The sequence below is a fragment of the Acinonyx jubatus genome, chromosome B2 (genome assembly GCF_027475565.1).
Source record: "Acinonyx jubatus isolate Ajub_Pintada_27869175 chromosome B2, VMU_Ajub_asm_v1.0, whole genome shotgun sequence".
Lineage (NCBI taxonomy): Eukaryota > Metazoa > Chordata > Mammalia > Carnivora > Felidae > Acinonyx > Acinonyx jubatus.
In genome coordinates, this window is record NC_069385.1 from 77,800,738 (window position 1) to 77,820,900 (window position 20,163).

The following is a 20,163-nucleotide window of genomic DNA, read 5'->3' on the forward strand; positions in this document are numbered from 1 at the left end:
TCCTCTTTCTCGCCTTCCTCCCTCATGGTTTCTAGATTCCCTAAAAACCTTGGATATTCCTTCATTGCTTATACTGTAAAGTCCAGCTGGTGAGCATGGTACATTGAGCTTTTCACTCTCCATTTCCAGCCCCAATTCCATCACCCATGCCATTCACCCTACATTCTCATAGACAGTAAGTCAGTTCTAAATGTACCATGGTAGTTCATACCTTGTTTATTTTTCCTTTTCTAAGAAATGTTGTTTTTTTTTCCTTCCTCTCCAGATGGTCTCTCTCTTATTATTATATGAAGGCTCACAAGACACACAAAATATCTACAAAGCCTTCCTTGCACTCTAGTGAGTTCATCTACTTTTGTCTTTCTACTTCCAGAAGATCTGAAAAGGGCCATGTTGTCCTTAGAATCTTGTAATAGCCTAACTGGTCTCCTCCTTCCATACTTGTCAATCCTCAGCACAGTGACAATAGTGAGTCATTTAAATGGAATATCAGATCTTGTTAGTCCTCAACTCAAAACCCTTCACTGGGTCCCCATCTCATTCAGTCCTGACAAGGCCCTGCATCTTATGGCCTGTGTCACTTCCCTGACCTCTCCTCATACTGTCAGCTGGCTGCCTTACCACCTGGCTGCCTTGCTCTTCATTGAACTCCTCAGACAAACTCTTGGCTCTGGGCATATGCACTTGCCTTTTTCTCTACCTGAAACGTTCTTCTCCAAATAATCACATGGCTTATATCTCCACCCCTTCATAAATATCAAACTGTCACTGAAACTTCTCAGCTTTCCTATTTGACACTGTACTTAAGTCTTTTCCTACCCTCATTTCCTATCCCCCTTCATTGCTCTTACTTTCTTCAGATCAAATATTTTCTATTTTATTTCTTGTTGCTTTTCCTGGAAAACAAGCTTCACAGAGCAGAAATTTTTTCCCCTATTGTGTTTTCTGTGATATCCCTAGAGCTTAGAACTATTTCTGGTTTACAATAAGTCTCAAGTATATATGTTAAGTAAATACACACATTCATGCTATAAAGTACTTAAATGGAGAGGTCATGTTTGACTCAATTCCATGATTCCATCTGGGAATGATCCTTGGCACATAATCATTAATCCACAAAAGTTTTTGATTAATAAACAAATGTATTTGCCAGCCCTTGGATACAATGTAGGAGAAGCTACTTAAACATGCAGCAGTATATTTGCTAGATTACTTCCATCTAAATATAGTTAGATAAACAACTTAACCTAGGTGGAAAAATGGTCAGCTATTATTGGCTAGTGATTAGAGAGTTCCTCATTTATCTGAAAGATTATTGGAAGTCAATCCACTGTACATGTCAGTGAGATTTGTTGTTGTTCCTTTTAACAACTTTATTCTTTTACATTGTTGAAAGACAATGTTGCTTTTCAACACTGGCTTTAAGGTAGAACATTGGGACATTACAGAAAATTCTGATGCCACATATCCAGAGTCAGGAATTCTTATTCAATTAGTTGGGGTGCAACCTGCGCATGGTAGTTTTTAAATAGTCCCAGAGAAATGAGAATGAAGAACCAGAATCAAGGGCCACAGTTTAAAAGGGCTGTATCTTAGGTTAACTGGCCAGGTCTCAATGGTTGCCACATACCTTACTCTCACCATGACTGGTGAAGTTGAAATAGTATTTTACATAAACTCAACAGGAATCAATAAAAGCACATATATAGTCATTTTTAATAAAGGAAAGCAGCTAACTTTTTTTTTCTGATGTAAATGATAGATTACTTCATACTTTTAAAAGTTATTTTAGTGAATTTATGGCTATATCCTGTGTAAAATACATTTTTCCTTTAGCTATTAAATTGTAAGTGTGAATAGAGGAGAAAACTGGCATACAAATGGACAAATTCATTGTTTTCTTCTGTAAAACTAAATCTTATGAAAGGTTCCCTTCTCTCTGTGAATCAAAGTCCTATGGATTAATTTATCATCAAAACTAGCATCAGCTTAAGAGAGAAACTTGAGAGTCAGCTTAAGAGAAAGAAATGAAATTTTCAAACTGGACATGAAATGATTTTAGACAGAATTTTTTGTCTGCTACTGATTCCTTCCTAACAGAACAGTGAGGAATTGATGGTGATGACATCCTAACTAACATAAATAATCCCATTGGTATGTATAGTGACTTAAATTTGTCTTTCTAGGAAATCAAATAGTGATTACAATTTACTATGCATGTAGAGCAAATATAGAATATAGAATTAATTTTATACAAATACTTCAATTTCTGTATTTTTACACAGAATGAGTTATATACCACACACACATTATTGCATGTGTATGTATTATATATATATATGTTTATATTTATATATTATATATATGTAACATATCTATAAAGAACACATAATCAGCAGTGCCTAACTTAGAGGGTAAGTTTTACCTACAGTTTATAGTAGCTGTGGCTCAAAGAATGCATTTTTTTTTTCTTTTTGGTACTAAGTCATTGAAGAGACTTATAGAGACAATTGGGTTTATTTCCACAGTTACACGGTCTGTGTTTTTAGTAACACGTGGGCCTTTGCTTCCTTGTTGAAAATGAACCTTTCCCAAAGCCAGACTGTGTGGAATGTGTTGGAGAAAAAGTGACCCTCTTGCTCATCACCCAGTGAATAATGACACCAGTGATGTTAATATTCGTGGCACTTGAAGGAATCATGATCCATCATCATGCCTCCCTCACTGCCCAGTGAAACTATATACCCACAGCTGCTGGGGAACTTCCAGTTTTACAGCACAATCTGAAACTAAGGTACATCCAAGTTGTAAAAACAACTGAAATACTACACTGCTACATTCTATTACTAGGACAAATAAGTCTGGCATGTTTAAGTTCTGTAATCTGTGTTTAGTTCACTCCTCTCAGGCCATTGTATTTAGGCCATTTTGGTCCTCACTTTTAGAAGATGAATTTTTGGTGCCTTTAGGTAGACAAACCTAGATGCTTCTTGTTTTCCTAACTTCCACCTCTGTCCATAACTCTCATAAGATAAATAAGTCCCTATGTCATGAATTTACTTGATTCTTAACAAATGAAACTCTTTATCTCTTCTGTCATGCTCTTAATTTCATTAAGACCCATGTCTATATACCAAGACAGATAAATAACATTGAATTTAACCGAGAAACAGAAATGTATATTCATGAAAGTTTATTTGTACATAGCTCAATACAAAATAAACTCCATTTGTTTTTGCCTTAATGTCATGAATTAGAGAGTTCAAATAGTTGAAATTCCATTTACTTACCCTGCCATTTTTCTTAGATGTGCATATTTAATCTTTGTCTTACCTTCTTCTTTTTTTTTTTAAGGTTGTTAAAAATAAGGCTTTCTGAAGATAAATGTGGAAAAAAACCTCCTCACTTCTGTGACTTTCTTGCATCTTTGTTGTTTTATTTAAATTAACAAAAATTTTTCTTCCTTCCCTTCTCTTTTTTTGAAACCCCAAGTATTTGTTTGATTTAAATTATGTTTAAAGTTAATCAGTTTCAAGGAAAGACATTTAAGGTCTTGGAAGAAAACAATTTTTTTTTCTCCATTTGAGTCATCTTAACCTCTTCTCCCATCCCTCAGATAGAATTGAGGGTGTTTTTTCTGTAATAAAAGGATGCTTTTTTAAGGGATAAGACAATTTAGACAGAAATCAATAAGGTGTCCTGAAAAAGAAAAAGCACAGGGCCTTAGAGTCAGACAGACCTGGCTGAGTAACCTGGGTAAGGACCTGGGTATTTCTGCACCTTATTTCTATTTTTTATAAAAGGTGAATAGTCTTATCTCATGCTTTCAGAATATTAAGTGTAATTAGAGAACATACAGAGTATGTATTATATTGTAGGTCTTTATTCAAAAAATAGGAATTCCATTTCATGTTGCCCCTTCCAATGAAAATGCCAAAATTATTTTTATCTAAGATCTTGTTGATTCCTATACTTCTAAGTGACTGCTGTTATGTTAATAAATAACACAGGTTTAAGAAATACAGCTTGACTATTTAGTGTCATCAGTCGATGACTGCTTCAATGGAATAGATATTCAGTGACCTAAAGCTGCTAGGACAGCCAAAGCACCAAAAGAATCCCATACAAGCAAAATTTCAGATCAAGGGCTTAATTTCTTATCAAAGCAAAACCCATTGATTCTTGGCCCTAGACGAGAACATCTTCAGAACAAATAGCTCTATATTCAGTTAAGTTGCCAGTAGCAGTTATTTTGAATTGTCTTCTACGACTTAACTGAAGACATTCAATTGTCACTGATGGGGATGGGTGATTCTGAAAGCAAAGAAAGACCCCAAAGAAGAAACCTGTGTCAGATTTAGTGTCAGAAGGAAGTAGATAGAGTGTCTCCTGGACCTATTTTGAAGGGAACCAATCCAGATATATTATCTGTTTAAAAACAGTGTCTCAGCACTGTCAGTGTCTGGACTTGCTCTGAAAACATAGAAGATTTGTCATAAAACCTGAAATAGAAGGTGTAGTCTCTGGCTGCAGAATGCACCCTGGCATGAGATGGCCATCTCAGCATCTGGTTAGTAAATTACCTCAGCAGAAAACACTCTCCTTTGTTGACAAATGGTCTAGCTGCTTTCTCAGTGAGACTGGAGGATGAGAAACTTCTGGAAACATAGTTTGTATTCAGTCCCTAAATATGGAAATATGTTGAAAAGTCCACTAGTCCAGGTGGAATCATGAACCAAATATTATTATAAACGTCAATGCTTCTCTTTATTCTTTTCTTTAAAAGCATAACTGAGCTTGAGAACCCAAATTCTAAAAATGCTTTTGCTGCAGTTTATTAATATCAAAACCAATAAGAAAAAAATTTTGCATGGCATTATTATTAAAATAAATTTAAACAATGAGATTTCTGAGTTGAACGATTGAGTATTTCAAGACGTATTTATCAAATAATACTATCTAAGGCCGAGGCAGTTCTTTGCCAAGGTAACAGTAAGAGAGAATTAACAATGACCTTTCCTTTTATTTGGACTATGTCAATATCAAAAACAAATACACTTTGGGAATGCAAGCTGGTGCAGCCACTCTGGAAAACAGTATGGAGGTTCCTCAAAAAACTAAAAATAGAACTACCCTACTATCCAGCAATTGCACTAGTAGGCATTTATCCACAGGATACAGGTGTGCTGTTTCAAAGGGATACATGCACCCCCATGTTTATAGCAGCACTATCAACAATAGCCAAAGTATGGAAAAAGCCAACATGTCCATCGATGGATGAATGGATAAGGATGTGGTATATATATACAATGGAGTCTTACTCGGCAATCAAAAAGAATGAAATCTTGCCATTTGCAACTACGTGGAGGGAACTGGAGGGTACTATGCTAAATGAAATTAGTCAGTCAGAGAAAGACAAAAATCATATGACTTCACTATTATGAGGACTTTAAGAGACAAAACAGATGAACATAAGGGAAGGGAAACAAAAATAAGATAAAAACAGGGAGGGGGACAAAACAGAAGAGACTCAAATATGGAGAACAAACTGAGGATTACTGGAGGGATTGGGGGGGGGGATGGGCTAAATGGGTAAGGGGCATTATGGAATATACTCGTGAAGTCATTGTTGCACTATATGCTAACTAATTTGGATGTAAATTTTAAAAAATAAAAAATAAAAAAAACAAATAAACTAAAAGTTGAAACAAAAAATTCATTTAACTAAACAATGTTAGAATTTGAAGAGAACTTTGATATTCTCTGTTAAAACCTATTCATAATACAGACAAGAAATATAACATATGAGGTCCAAGCAGGATTAGAAACTATGAACTCCTCAAATTTTTGTCTTCTTGTGCTTCTTCCATCACATGAAATCTCATCTTCATGTTCAGTGAGCAGTAAAAGGATTTACATGACCAAAATACAAGGGGCATGCGGGAGATAGAAAGGCTAGAAAGGCAGGTGGTATAAAGTTGTCTATCCTTCAGTAAAGTAATAGGCTGAATAGTTGGGACTTTATTCATTTATTAATTGCCTATATTAGTATTGCGGGTGCGCTTGGGTGGCTTATCGTTTGAGCATCCGACTTCGGCTCAGGTCATGATCTCATGGTTCATGAGTTCAAGCCCCACAACGGGCATGCTGCTCTCAGTACAGAGTCCACTTAGGATCTTCTGTCCCCCTCTCACTCTATCCCTTCCCAACTCATGCTCTCCCTCTCTGTATAGATAGATAGATAGATAGATAGATAGATACAGATATAGATGATATAGATATAGATATAGATGATATAGGTATAGATATAGATGATATAGGTATAGATATAGATGATATAGATATAGATATAGATATAGATATAGATATAGATAGATATAGATATAGACATAGATATAGATATAGATATATAGTGGACCTCAGAAGGTGGTTGTAAAGTACCAATGGGACAATGTATGTGGAAGCACCTAGCCTGATTAGATTCACAACTTTCATTTTTTAATAAATCTTAAATTGGACAGGTCATTTTATTCTGAGAACTATGATGCAAATATCTGTTTAAGGGTCAACCATAGGTCAAATAAATAGAAAATCTTAAAAATCACTTCACCTAATCTAATATTCTATCATAAAGTATTTAAACTAAAAAAAAAAAAATCAATTTGCTCTTTAAGAAAGTGATAGCACAAGGAAGTGTTTAATATGGAAGAGCTCTTCATTGTGTAGTAATTCTTTCTCATCTCAGAACCTTAAATATATTACCAAGGAATTACAAAAACATTACGTGGGACTTCTGGTTAGGATATAGAAAGTCACAGGAAATCATTGCTTTCATCCTAACAACCAGAAGAAGCTGGATAACCTTCAAAACCACAGAAGTCTTTATTTTTTTTATGATCCTTCAGAGAGCTGAAGATGCAGTGAAACCTAAATAAACTAATTTCCAGAAAGATGACAAGCCCTTCACAAGAGAGAAGAGTTCCACAGCTGTTCACATTTCAGGCCAAGGAGCAGAAGAGGAGGTACCTACCATAAAAGCAGGTAAGGAGAAACCAGCTAAACTTTTAATGAACTTTTAATGGCTGTGCGTAGGCTGGCATGAGAGATTAGACTTCCAAAGAGCCTAAAAACCACAGAGCAAACCTGCAACCACCCACCAACTATTTCCCACTAGTCTTCACCTTGTGCTTGAAACTACTATGCCAAAAATCTGGGACGAGTCAGCAGAGCTGAGAGAGAGACTCTGTGAGGCACAGAGCCTCCTGTAAGTATAACACAGCACCCACTGGAGGGAAAGGGGACAATGTGCAGGAGAGCTGAGATGTGCAGATCTCTCAGAAAACACACTGAGGTGGGAAGGAAGGAAAACCTTTGTGACATTCCATTTTTTCATAGCATGTAAAATAGCTGCCCTTGCAAGTCTGGGGAATAGGAAGAATAGAGTTGGAACCAGGGGTGACCCTGGATGTCAAAATCTTCTGCCCAGTTAATCAAAAAGTTGGCAGCTAAGCTATAAAGCAGAGGTATACTGTTCTTAGTACAAAGAGATGGTGGCTCAGTTCCAAAGACAAAGAAAACTCCTGAATTTAACCAGTGCTCAGATCCTAAGCCATGCTCAGAGGAAAATCTAGATCCTTCCTTAAAACATGTGAAGCCATTGACGAAAGTTGGCTCAGCCCAACTGTGTATCATACTGGTATAGTCTTTCACTCTAGAATCCAAATGAAAGAAGGGGGATAACCTTTTTTGGAAGTTAATATTACTTCAGGCTCTTCTATTCTTTTACACAAAATGTCTCGCATACAATAAAAAATAGTGAGATATTAAAAAAGCAAGATAAGGAGTCCATGGTCAATAAAGAAAAAAGTCAATAGAAATATACACAGAAATGGCCCAGATCAGACAGACACTTTAAAATAGCTAGGACAAAATTGCTGCAAGATATGTTGAAAAAGATATCGTAAAAGGCAATCTATTGTACTTGAATATGGTAAGTGTTATAATAGACATAAGCAATATCACAACATATATGAATAATTGAACTGATAAAGAAACAAAGGCAAGATTTGATTAAAGAAGCACCATTTTAGTCATATCTCATACTGTGTTTAGAAACCAAAGAAACAGAGAACAGCACTTCAAGAAGATGGAATAGAGAGTACAGAGACAGGCAGTTATGAAGTGGTATTGTGTAAAGCAGTGAGAATTTCCAACTCAAAGGAACAGATAATTCTAGGGGTGGGGGCTGGACAGCTTCATGGATGTGTAACCTGTATATTCACATAGAGTCCTATACACCAAAGAACGCTTGCTTGGGTTAATGCTTTGTGGTGACCAAATCGAAATTCTTAAATATTTTACTTTTTTATTTTATTTTATTTTATTTTATTTTATTTTATTTTATTTTATTATTTTAGAGAGAGAGAGAATGAGCATGGTGGAGAGACAGAGAGGAAAAGAGAGAGAGAATCTTAGAAGGCTCCACACTCAGTGTGGAGCCAGATGTGGCTCTATCCCATTACCCTGGTATCATGACCTAACCCAAAATCAAGAGTCGGTATGCTCAACTGATTGAGCCACCCATGTGCCCCAAACATTTTTTTAAATAATCTCTCCACCCAACATAGAGCTTGAACTCGCAACCCCGAGTTTAAGAGTCTCATACTCCACCAACTGAGCCAGCCAGGCTCAGTCTTAATTAAGAATTAAGAAATTCTTAGTCTTTGAAAAGAGAACATCACATTTTATTTTGCATTGAGACCTGCAAGTTATGTAGCCAGTCCTGAGAGGAGGGGGCCATCAGGAGAAGATAGTAAAGGGCTTTGAATATAGCATTAGACAAAGTAAAGTGATCACACATCACAGGCTCCCCAGAACAGGCCCAGTTTATACTTGTCTCATCTTAATTTTTCCTGTCACTTTATAGTGTTCTGATTTGAGCATACATTGTATGGCCATGCTGTGCTGCATGAAGGAATCTGGGAATATTTTTAAGCAGTGATGTGTTTTGAGTATATATGTTTTTCAAGCATACTTTATAGATTTCAGTGTGAAGAGCAAATTGAGTATGGGGGAAAAACCTCATTAGAGCAGTTAGGGAGCTTCTGTAAGCCACAAATAATGGTGACCTAAACCAAAGCAAGGGCTGAGGGGAAAGAAAGAAGTAGAAGATATCAGATTTGGTAAGTTTTTGGAAGTGAGCAGTAATGAAAAGACAAGAATCAAGGATGACATCCAAGTTTCCAATTTGAAAGATCAATACAAAATGATGTTCTTATGCCAGGTTTGAAGGATAAAAGTACAAGTGATGATTAAACAAATGAGTATACTGGTCTGAAATTCAGACTAAAAGTCAAGACTGGAGGTATGGATTTGGCAAATGCATGAGGCCTATTTGTCCCCGGGTTTATTTGTGGCTATGGGTCCTGATCTTGTCAAACAGGAACTTGTTTATAAAGGGAATTACCCCCATTTCACATGACGGTGAAAAAAGTGGGGGGAGTCTTAAAATCTGTTTCAAACTCTCTCCAGTGTTGATGGCAAACATAAGACATCATTTTCAAATGTAATCATTCGGTATCTCTACTATCTTGCTTTTTTCCTTCTTTCCATCTTCCTCTTTATTTTATTACAGAGGCATGTTATGTTGTCAATAAATATCTTGGCATGTTTTGGACTTTTTTCCCGCCTTTTTTCCCCTGAGGTATGTTCCTTGCTGTTATTTTCTTATTTCTATTTTGATCTATAACCTACTGCTTTCATTTTAGGACAGTTCTTTGCCTTTAATTGTTTTCTTAGAATATTTTCTTATTTTTTCCTATTTAATTTATCAAAAAAATTTCCTTTTACTCACTTCAAAGAAAAAGAAAATGCTTTAAATGCGCCTTTAAATTTAAACTTCCAAGTTTAATTTTATTTTTTAATTCAAATTTTGTATTGAGATAATTGGATCTTCACATATAGTTATAAAAATGAATACATATTTATCCAAGCTCAGATAGTTTCACTGGAGAATTTTACCAAACATTTAGAGAAAAATTAATAGAGGAGAGTTATGTCCATGGGATTAAGAGGATCTACAAAACAGCTAATGATGTTTAAATCAATCAACCAATCAATCAGTAAAAGAATGAATGCTTTCCTCCAAAGATCGTTGGAGGTTGTCTGTTTTCACCACTTTCAATCAACATTGCACTGGAAATTCTACCCACTGCAAGTAAAAGAAATAAAGTCCATACAGATTGTTTATGTGGAAAATCCCAAGGAATTTACAAGAAAAACCAAAACAAAACAAAACAAGAACTAATATATGAAGTCAGCAAGGTTCAATATTAGTTCTGGGAGGTTTTTTTTTTTTTTTTCTTTTGAGTTTTAAAATTATAAATCCAATTTCTTAATTGATTATAATGCTATTTAAATTGCATGTTTAGATTTAGAGTTTATCTTGGTTGAGTTTTAGTAGTTTGTAATCTACAAGGAATTGGTCAATTCCTTCTAAAGTGTTGAATTTTTTAGTGTAAGTTGTTCAGAGTATTTACTTATTATCTTTTTAATAGATGCTGAATCTATAATGGTATACCACATTTAATTTCTTACGTTAATAATTTGTGTCTTCCTTCTTTACTTTTACATGTCTTGCTAGCAGTTTTTCAATTTTATTGATTTTTTTCAAAGAATGCGTTGTTTTAGTTGCACTTCTCTATTATTCCCTGTTTCAACTTCATTGATGTATTCTCTTTTCCTTACTACCAGAGGAAGGAAATTATCAGAGGAAGGAAATCCTCTGATTGTTTTGAGTTTATTTTGCTTTTCTTTTTCTAATTTCTTGATACAGCATTTCAGATTATTTATTTGAAATCTCTCCTCATTTCTAATGTAAACATTTATTGGTATAAGTTTCCCTTTCAGCACAGGTTTAGTGATAAACCACATATGTCGATATGCTGTGTTTTCAGTTTCATTCTGCGTGTTTTTAAGCTTCCTCTGACCCATGGATTTTTAGGGGTGTTCCATGTGTTTAGAGATTTTCCTGTTGCCTGTTATTGATTTCTAGTTTCATTCTATTATGGCTAGAGAACATACTCTGTATTGTTTCAATTATTTTAAATGTGTTGAGCTTTTGGATATGGTCTGTCTTGATGAATGATCCATGGGCACTGAGTGTTTTCTGCTATTGCTAGGTGGGATATTCTCTACATATCCATTAGATCCTATTAGATAAGTATTTTGTACAGAATTTCTATATGCTTGTTTTCTATTAGTTCTATCAGTTGCTGAGAGGAGACATTGAAATCCCCAACTATAATTGTGGATTCATCTATTTCTCCTTCCAGCTCTATCCGTTTTCCCTCATGTATTTTGAAAGTCCATTGTTTGGTGCATACACATTTAGTGCCATTATATCTTTCTGGTGGGTTAATCTATTTATTGTTATGTCCCTCACTGTCTCTTAAAATTTTCTTTGCTATGAGATCTACTTTATCAGATAGTAATATAACCATACATGCTTTTACTTGCTTAATATTTCCATCAATGTTTTCTCATCTTTTTAATTTCAATATAGTTATGTCATTGGATTTGTACAGCATACAATACAGACAGGCCATAGTATGTACCCATTCTATTGACCTCAGTCCTTTGATTGGTGTATTTGAAATATTTACCTTTAATGTAATTATTCTTATGTTAGGGCTTAAATCTTCTGTTATTTATTTTGCATTTGTTTCTTTAGGTTTTCATTTTTCTGTTTCTCTTTTCTTATGTTCTGATAGATTACTTCAAACTAAAGAATACATCTTGATTTATATATGGTGTTTTTGAGTGTGTCTCTTTGTACAGTTTCTGCAGTGATTGTTCTGGAAATGACAATGTATGCATGTGACTTATGCATGTATCAACATATGCATACATATGCATGTATCAATATTTTACCACTTCAAGTAAAGTGTGAGCACCTTAACAATTTTGCTTGCTCATCTCACAGTATCTCTTGACAGAATGGGGAAGTCTCTGGAATAGCACGGAAGATAAGTGCTGCTCCTTTCTGTTTATTACTAACAGGACTTCCAATCCATCTCCTTGCTGGTCACGTCAGCCTCACCTGATGTTGTCAGACAGATTTGTGCTTGACGTTGTAGAAAAAAGGAGTCTAGCTGGGCTGTCTTCTTTTGGCAGGTTGAGCATTGGGAAATGCAAGGTCTGGGCAGCAGAAGGGTAGAGAAGGGTGTCACCATCCTGTTCTTCTGGTCCTGGGATCCCAAGCCAGCTTACCTTCTGTAAGAGATTCAAGCAATCCAGAGACTGATCAAGAAAAAAGATATGACAGGATGGGCTGTAACACACAACAAACTTTATTGGTGCTTGGATAGCGTTGCAATGAGAAGGGAATTCCCTCACAGCTTATGGTGAAGATGCCACTAACTAGAAGGGGAGGAAGGCAAGGGAACTCCCAGGGAAGTAGGGGTATTAAAGAGGGTGCTTATATGTCTGGGTGATGTCACTCAGAAGCACTGTGGAGGTCTCTGGGTCAAACAGCACCAAAGAGCAGCAGCAACTTAGAGCCTTACAACCATAAGGCCCTATCTTATCAGTAGGTAACTGCTTTGGGTGAGGTTTTGTAGGGCATGCAAAGTAGGCAAGCTCTAAATGGCTAAAAATTGTTTACTTGACCTATTTTTAAAATAATTGGATGTATAAAAACTTGAGTTTGGCACTGGCCAACTTTTGAGCTAACAAGTCTTAGCCTGCAGTGAAGAAACAGACAACCTAACCTTTGCCTCATTTATAGAACACCTCTTTCCCACCTTGCAGAGCATTCCTTTGGTTGCCTCTATCTCCCTCAGTTTTATTTAGGTATCATTCACATATCATGCAGTCAATCCACTTAAAATATATAATTCAGTATCTTTTAGTATATTCACAGAGTTGTTGCATCGATTACAACAATTTTAGAACATTTTCATTACTCCACACAGAAACTCCAAGCTCATTAGCCATTCCCCACCAATCCCTTCCATTGACCTGCCAGCTTCCATCAACCACTAGTCTACTTCTGTACTTCCTATGCCTATGCTGGAAACTTCAGATAAACAGAATAATACAATATGTGATCCTTGGTGACTGACTCCTTTCACTTAGCATGTTTTCAAGATTCATTCATACTGTAGCAGTACTATTTTTTTTTTATTTTCAGATAATATCCCATTGTATTCATAGATCATATTTTATTTATCCATTCATCATTTGATGGACACTGAAGTTTCTACTTTTCACTATTATGAATAATGCTGCTATGATATTTGTATACAAGCTTTTGTGTGAACATACATTTTTTTCATTTCTTTGGATATATGCCTGGAAGTAGATTGCTGGTTTATATGGTAACTTATATTTAGTCATTTGTGGAAATGCCATATTAATTTTCTAAAAAGCTGCACCAATTTACATACTCACTACTACTGTAGTGAGAGTTACAATTTCTCCACATCCTTTGTTTTTTTTTTTTTTTTCCTTTTTGATTACAGCCATCCTACTGCATGTGAAGTGGTATCTCATTGTGGTTTTGATTTGCATTTCCCTAATGATTGGTGATGTTAGGCATCTTTTCATGTGCTTATTGACCATTTGCAAATTTTTTTGGAGAAATGTCTATTCAGATCCTTTGCCCATTTAAAACATTTTTTTTAATGTTTATTTTTTGAGAGAAAAATAGAGAGAGCAGGGGAGGAGAAGATAGAGAGGAAGACACAGAATCCAAAGCAGTCTCCAGGACCTGAGCTGAAGTCGGATACTTAACCGACTGAGCCACCCAGGTGCCCCAATCCTTTGCCTATTTTTTAATTGTATTTTTATTATTGAGGATTCTTTGCATATTCTGGATATAAGTCCCTTATGAAGATTTTCTACATATAAAACCATGTCATCTGCAAACAGAGGTATAGCTTACTTCTTTCTTTCCAACCTGGATGGCTTTTCTTTCTTTTCTTGATTACTGGCTAGAACCTCCAATACAGTTCTAATTTCCTTACCCAAGTCCATTTATCATCAGAAATACACCCCATGGTGTTTCACATGGTGTCTTATTTCCTGTGCATCTTGTTTAAATGCTTAGTTAATTTTATACCTTGAGATATGCTAACTTTCATGGATAATAGAAAATGCAATTTACTAAATGAAAGCTATGTAATATCACTGTTTTAGTTCTGAATGAATGTTTCACAAACATTCTTAAATTGTTCAGTTTGTGCATTTTCTATTAAATTTGCCTCGGCAAAAGTCTCCATGTGCATGAATATTAATTTTTACCCAATTGAAGTGATTAGAACAGGCTAATAACATCACCTCTTAAAATCACTTGAGTTTCCCTAAAAATGTCCTCTGTAAAATAAGAATGCAGTGCACTTGAATTTCCACAATCATATTTTGAAGAGGCCATATACTATTATTGGTTATAAAATTGATGAAACCACTGAATTCTTTATTGTATTACAAAGAAAGAGAGAAAATAATTTTGCCATGGTCCATATATGTCTCTGTGATGCATAGCTCCATACATGAACATACATATTTAATGTTTATTGTGTACCTGCTATAACACCGTATGCAGTGAAGTGAAACATTCAAAAAGGTTAAAATACTCTGATTTTAAAGAATGAAGAATCCCTCCATGTTAAAGGAGATCAAAACATGAAAATTAAATATACCATGTGATCTTGGACTGGATCCAGAATCAGAAAAAAAGTATTTGCTGTAAGTATCACTATTGGGACAATGTTAAATTTCATGATTTTGGGAATTCTATTATGTTTATAAAAGTGAATGCAGTCAGGGGTAAAGGGGCAGAAAATTTGCAGTTCTCTTTTAAGTGGTTCAAATAACAATAATGCTGATGATACTTCTATCTTTCTGTATGTAACTATCTCTGTCTATATATAATAATTATCTCTGTCTCTATATTTGTATATAGAAACACAGATATAGATATAATGTGTAGGTAGGAGAAACAGAAAAAAAAAATGAATGACATGGCAAATGTGACAAAATGCTAACAATCCATGAGGGTGAAGGACACACTGGAGTTCCTTGTCCTAATTCAACCTCCATAAATTTGAAATTATTTCAAAATCAAAAAGTTAATACATAAACTGTTTTTTTGCTGTCTTCAGGGAGTTTACAGTCCAGGTGGGGTTACAAGACCTACTATAAACATGAAGATTGTTCAAATTCAATTGGTTACAAGACAATACAAGAGATAATTTCACCAAATCAGTGACTGACATTAAGTCTCTACTACATGCCAGTCACTGTGCATGGCCTCAGACTGTGAGAATGAAAACACATAAACCTCTTCCTCTATTATCTTATAGCTCGGTAGGAGAAAGAGAGACTCCCAAACAAATATTTCTACCTGGGAGAAGAAATGTACTACTAGAAGTATCTGTATGCTCCAAAGGAAGAACCAGTTCTATCCAGGGGTGTTGTGGAAGCTTGAGGAAGAGGTGAATTATGTGCTGGCTCTGAAGGGAGTGGCAGTATCAGAATGGGCCTGCAGCGCTGCCCGCACAAGGAGGCAGTTGCCCTGTGCCCCAGCTGTTGAGCTCAAAATTCACCACTCATCGTGTTTCCAGAGGCCAAGCACCTGCAGTGCTTGTACAGAAGGGAAACTCTGTACAGAAGGGAAATTGAGGGTGACTTTGGCCAAGGAGCCCCAGAAGACCTTACCGAGACTTTCATAGGCTGCCAGGCATCCAGGGTGCTTCCACCCAAATTTCCTTCCTTTCCCCAGACTTGTACTGGAGTCTGATGAGGCTCCCAGCTTTACCCGACCCCCTTCCTTATTTCCTTTTTCTCAGACATTTTCTTTAATGCAAATTTAAAATTTTAATTTATTTATTTATTCTTGAGAGAGAGAGAGAGAGAGAGAGAGAGAGAGAGAACATGTGAGCTGGGGAAGGGCAGACAGAAAGGGAGAGAGAGAGAATCCCAAGCAGGCTTTGCACTGTTGGCACAGAGCGTGACGTGGGACTCAAACCCACAAACTGTGAGATCATGACTTAAGCCAAAATCAAGAGTCGATGCTTAACCGACTAAGCCACCCAGGTGCCCCCCTTCAATGCAAATTTAATAGCATCCTGGTCTCTGATTCTGGGAAAATTAACTTTGGTGGATAGGAGTCTTATGAAGTCAGCAACTAGGATAAAAGATGTTTCAATAGGTGGCAGAACATCATGCCGATGTTCTTCTGGCTGCTGTGTGCACACCAGGGGGGAAAAAGGAATCTTGCTATTCCTAAGAGCTGATATGAGGAGGACACATTTTCCACCTCTTGTGAACTTCAGATTATCCCCCTTTCCTCCTCATTTGGGAGCCCTCATCTTTTGGCAAACCATTTCTCTCACCACTCTGAATCTAAGCTTTTGACTAAAAAAGGAAGAGAGATTTCTAGAAAATAAATGTTGGTTTTTCCTGGAGGATATGCAAAGATGACAATTACACTGTCATTCTCTGGAGTCTCCTATAGTAGCAACTACACAGCAAAATATACCAATAACTTCCACTGCCATAGAGGTTTGGGGGGAAGTTTGTGTACTTCTGACTTTAGACCTTCACTCGTCATTGACCAAGGCATAGAATCAGCCTTCTCTATGAATTCCTTTGGCTGAACAGTCAGGGCTTCTTTTATGTCCACTTCTTGGATGGGTTATGAAATTTCACAGCTAGTCTGTGATATGTCTTAGACAAACCTAAGGTAATTTTGAATCAATTTCTGAGACTATTTATTTCTCATCCTGGATTTGAACTTACATATATTTTTCCTATTGGTTATGTTTTCATTACATTTACTGGAAATTTTTCTGAATTTTTTCCCTTTTATTTTATCATGTTTCTTGGTATTTAGAAGATTTTTGATAAATTATTCTTCATTATTCTTTTCATTTATTTTATTTAAAAATAAATGCCTAAGGGCGCCTGGGTGACTCAGCTGAGCGTCAGACTTCGGCTCAGGTCATGATCTCATGATTTGTAGGTTTGAGCCCCGCGTTGGGTCTATGCTGACAGCTCAGAGCCTGGAGCTGTTTCAGATTCTGTCTCCCTCCCTCTATGCCCCTCCCTGACCCATGCTCTGTCTCTCTCTCTCTCTCTCAAAAAAATAAATATTAAAAAAATTTTTTTAAATGTGTGAGCCTAAATCACAGTCTGATAATCTTAATAGCTTTGTATTATACATTTCAGTCCACACAAATTTTAAAATATAAATTATAAAGTAAGGCTCTGTTTTCCTCCCATATAATAATCACTTTCCCAGTACCCTTTAATAAATAATTTTTCCCCACCAATCTATGATCTCACCCTTATTATATATGAAAGTAGTATCTATGATAGGTGATTTTCTGATCTATTTATTCTGACAATCTTACCTAGCCATCAGTTCGCCTGCCAAAATTGTATTGTTTTGATTATCATGGATTATATTGTACTTTGATATCTGGTAAGAACAGGGCACATTAGTTATTTTTATTTTTCAAAAAATTCTTCATTGTTCAAAACCTGCCCTCCTTTCCTGAATTTGTATTGAAATTTCTTGAAGCCCATAAATTACTTTGGAAAGAATTGACATCTTTACATTGACTAAGTTTTCCTGTCAAAAAATATAAAAATATCTTTATGAGCTTATCAGCAAAAGGTGATACTTTTTTTTATACATTTCAGTTTGGGTCAAGAGTAATGTTAAGTATTTTATGGGACACCTGGAAGGCACAGTCAGTTAAGTGTCCAACTCTTGAGTTTGAGCCTCACATTGGGCTCTGGACTGACAGTGCAGAGCCTGCTTGGGATTCTCTTTCTCCCTCTCTCTGCTTGTGCATGTGCTCTCTCTCTCTCTCTCTCTCAAAATAAATAAATAAACATTTTAAAAAAGAGTAATGTCAAGTGATTTATATTTTTGTTGTTTCTGCATAAATGATAATCCCCTATTACATATTTACCTAGATATTGCTGATATAGAAGAGATTTTTTTCTAATCTTCTCATTTGACTGAACTCTTGTATTTGATTGAATATTTTGATTTGTTTCTCTCAGGTTTTCTTATCATACTTTTACACTATTGTGTACTAATAATTTTGTTCACAAAGGGTCTATTTAGATAGTATCTTGCTTGTGTAATGTTTCTTCCCTTTTTTCCTTTTGTACATCTCTGGAGTTGTGTGTGCACTGTGTGTTCATGTTATGAAATTATTTTGAGCTTTTGAATCACATGCCTAAAAATTGGTTTCTGTAGATTGAGAATGAATGACTTCCATGAGAGAAAATAAGACTATGCTTTCTTGTAAATATCTTCAGAAGCAATGATGCATATTTCAAAGTCATACAAAACAAATGATCTATTTTTTTCCATGTATATTGTGAGAACCCTCCATGAATCGTGACTTACTCTTAATGATATATCAGAAATCTTTAGTGGGCTCTCTTATCAAACTTGCTGCTAAGGAGACTACATGGAATCTTCTTGTATAGGGCTGGATGATTGCTGATTGGGGGCTCTTCTGTGCAGGTCACACTCTTTTAATGTCCACAAGAGGCCATATGAAACTTCAGGGCACTTTGCTCTTGCGACAGCCATTGTCCTTTGTTGCTAAACAAAAAATCAGATTGCCTTCTTTAATCATGTTTTTTATAGACCTTTACTTCATTTGTTGGACAACTAATGAGAAGTAGGGAGTGACCATAGTTTTAGAGGTTGAAAAAAAGAAAACAACTTCACTTAATTTACAAAGAACTGAAATGTCACTGGAGTTTCTGAGATTCCTAATTTCTACAGAATTCTATTGTACCCAACTCCAGGGTTTTCATCCTCCTGGGAATCATAGAAAGTCTTCTCAATCTTTTATAGTTATATTATACTGTATTTATTTTTTCTTCTTTCTTATGCATCATAAACACAAGCATTACTGAAGTCTATAAAGTTGTTGGCTTTACTGGAACTGAAAGCTGTTGAGTCATCACATGAATCCTAGTTGCCAAAGTGAGAGCATTCATTCTGCACTTGAATAAATCCTACAGAGCTTCAGAGGCATATTTGAGAAAGTGTACCAATTTTTTTTTCTTGAGGAACTTAATTTTTGTTTGTTTGTTTTATAATTATAATTTCATCTTTCTCAATTTTTTTGGGACATAGGGACTACACAGCCCAGGTTTTATAAATGATAACATTGTACTTATCCAAAACCATCTAGAGTCAACAACGATGGTGAAAAATATGTCCCGTATTTATTCCCACCCCCATGTAATAGCTCTCAATTATTCAATGGCTCTGAAGGGCTCACAGGCGCCCCCCAAAACTATAGCACACTTTTAACCAAAATTAAAAACTTTCAGTTCACCTCACGATACTAAATGGTTCTGAACTGTGAATCCCCTCTTACACATCTTGCCCTGAGAAACTACTGGTACTAATATGTGAACTATCAGTTCCCTCTTTGTGAGTGTCTTTCAGATGTAGCTAGAAAGTCATGCTTGTTAAATCTACTATGTCATTGCTGGGAAAAAGTCTATAGGCTTTGGTTAACTTAGAAGTATATTCATTCAACATTTATTGAATGCCTATGATGTTTAGATCTATGTACAAGAGAAGAGAAAAATGAATAACACAAAGACTTTACCTAATACATAGATCATTGTGTGCTTTTGTAGGCTGAGCAAAAATAATTTTGACAAAATGGCCCAGTGTACAGAAGCTTGTTGTCCTCCATAGTCAAAACATGGGCTTTCAGGCCATGTATTAAAAAGCAAGTGAAATAGCACTGCCATGAAAGACCAAAGGACAACGGGGCTGTTCCAGAGACCTGTTTAGAAAAGTTGCTGTCTGGGCAGTTTTTGTTCAGTAGCTGCATACATGGTTAATGACCCATGCAATCGTGGACCTTGACAAAGTAAACAATTTCTCAACAATATCTCCAAAAGACTAGACAGAATTGTTCAACTTCTGTAACTAAAAGTGGAATTTGAAGTGGTATAACATTATCTGAGTAGTATGAATTAAGACCTTCAAAAACTGTAGTTCCAATTTCTCAGTTATCTTTTGTAGAACACCCAAGGAGAAGGGCACATTCACATCTCAGGCTGTTCAACCTACAAAATAAGAGAACTAGTTGGCATGATACAATC

At 35.8% G+C, this 20,163-nt stretch overlaps 1 long non-coding RNA gene across 2 annotated transcripts in view; it reads left to right on the plus strand.

Annotated features, from left to right (window-relative positions):
• The window catches only part of LOC113598783 (uncharacterized), a 302,008-nt gene that overhangs the window by 135,686 nt on the left and 146,159 nt on the right, over positions 1-20,163 (plus strand). For both annotated transcript variants that reach the window (XR_008298507.1, XR_008298506.1), the window contains exon 2: positions 6,906-7,041. This is a non-coding gene — a long non-coding RNA (uncharacterized LOC113598783). The remainder of the gene's footprint in view (positions 1-6,905; positions 7,042-20,163) is intronic.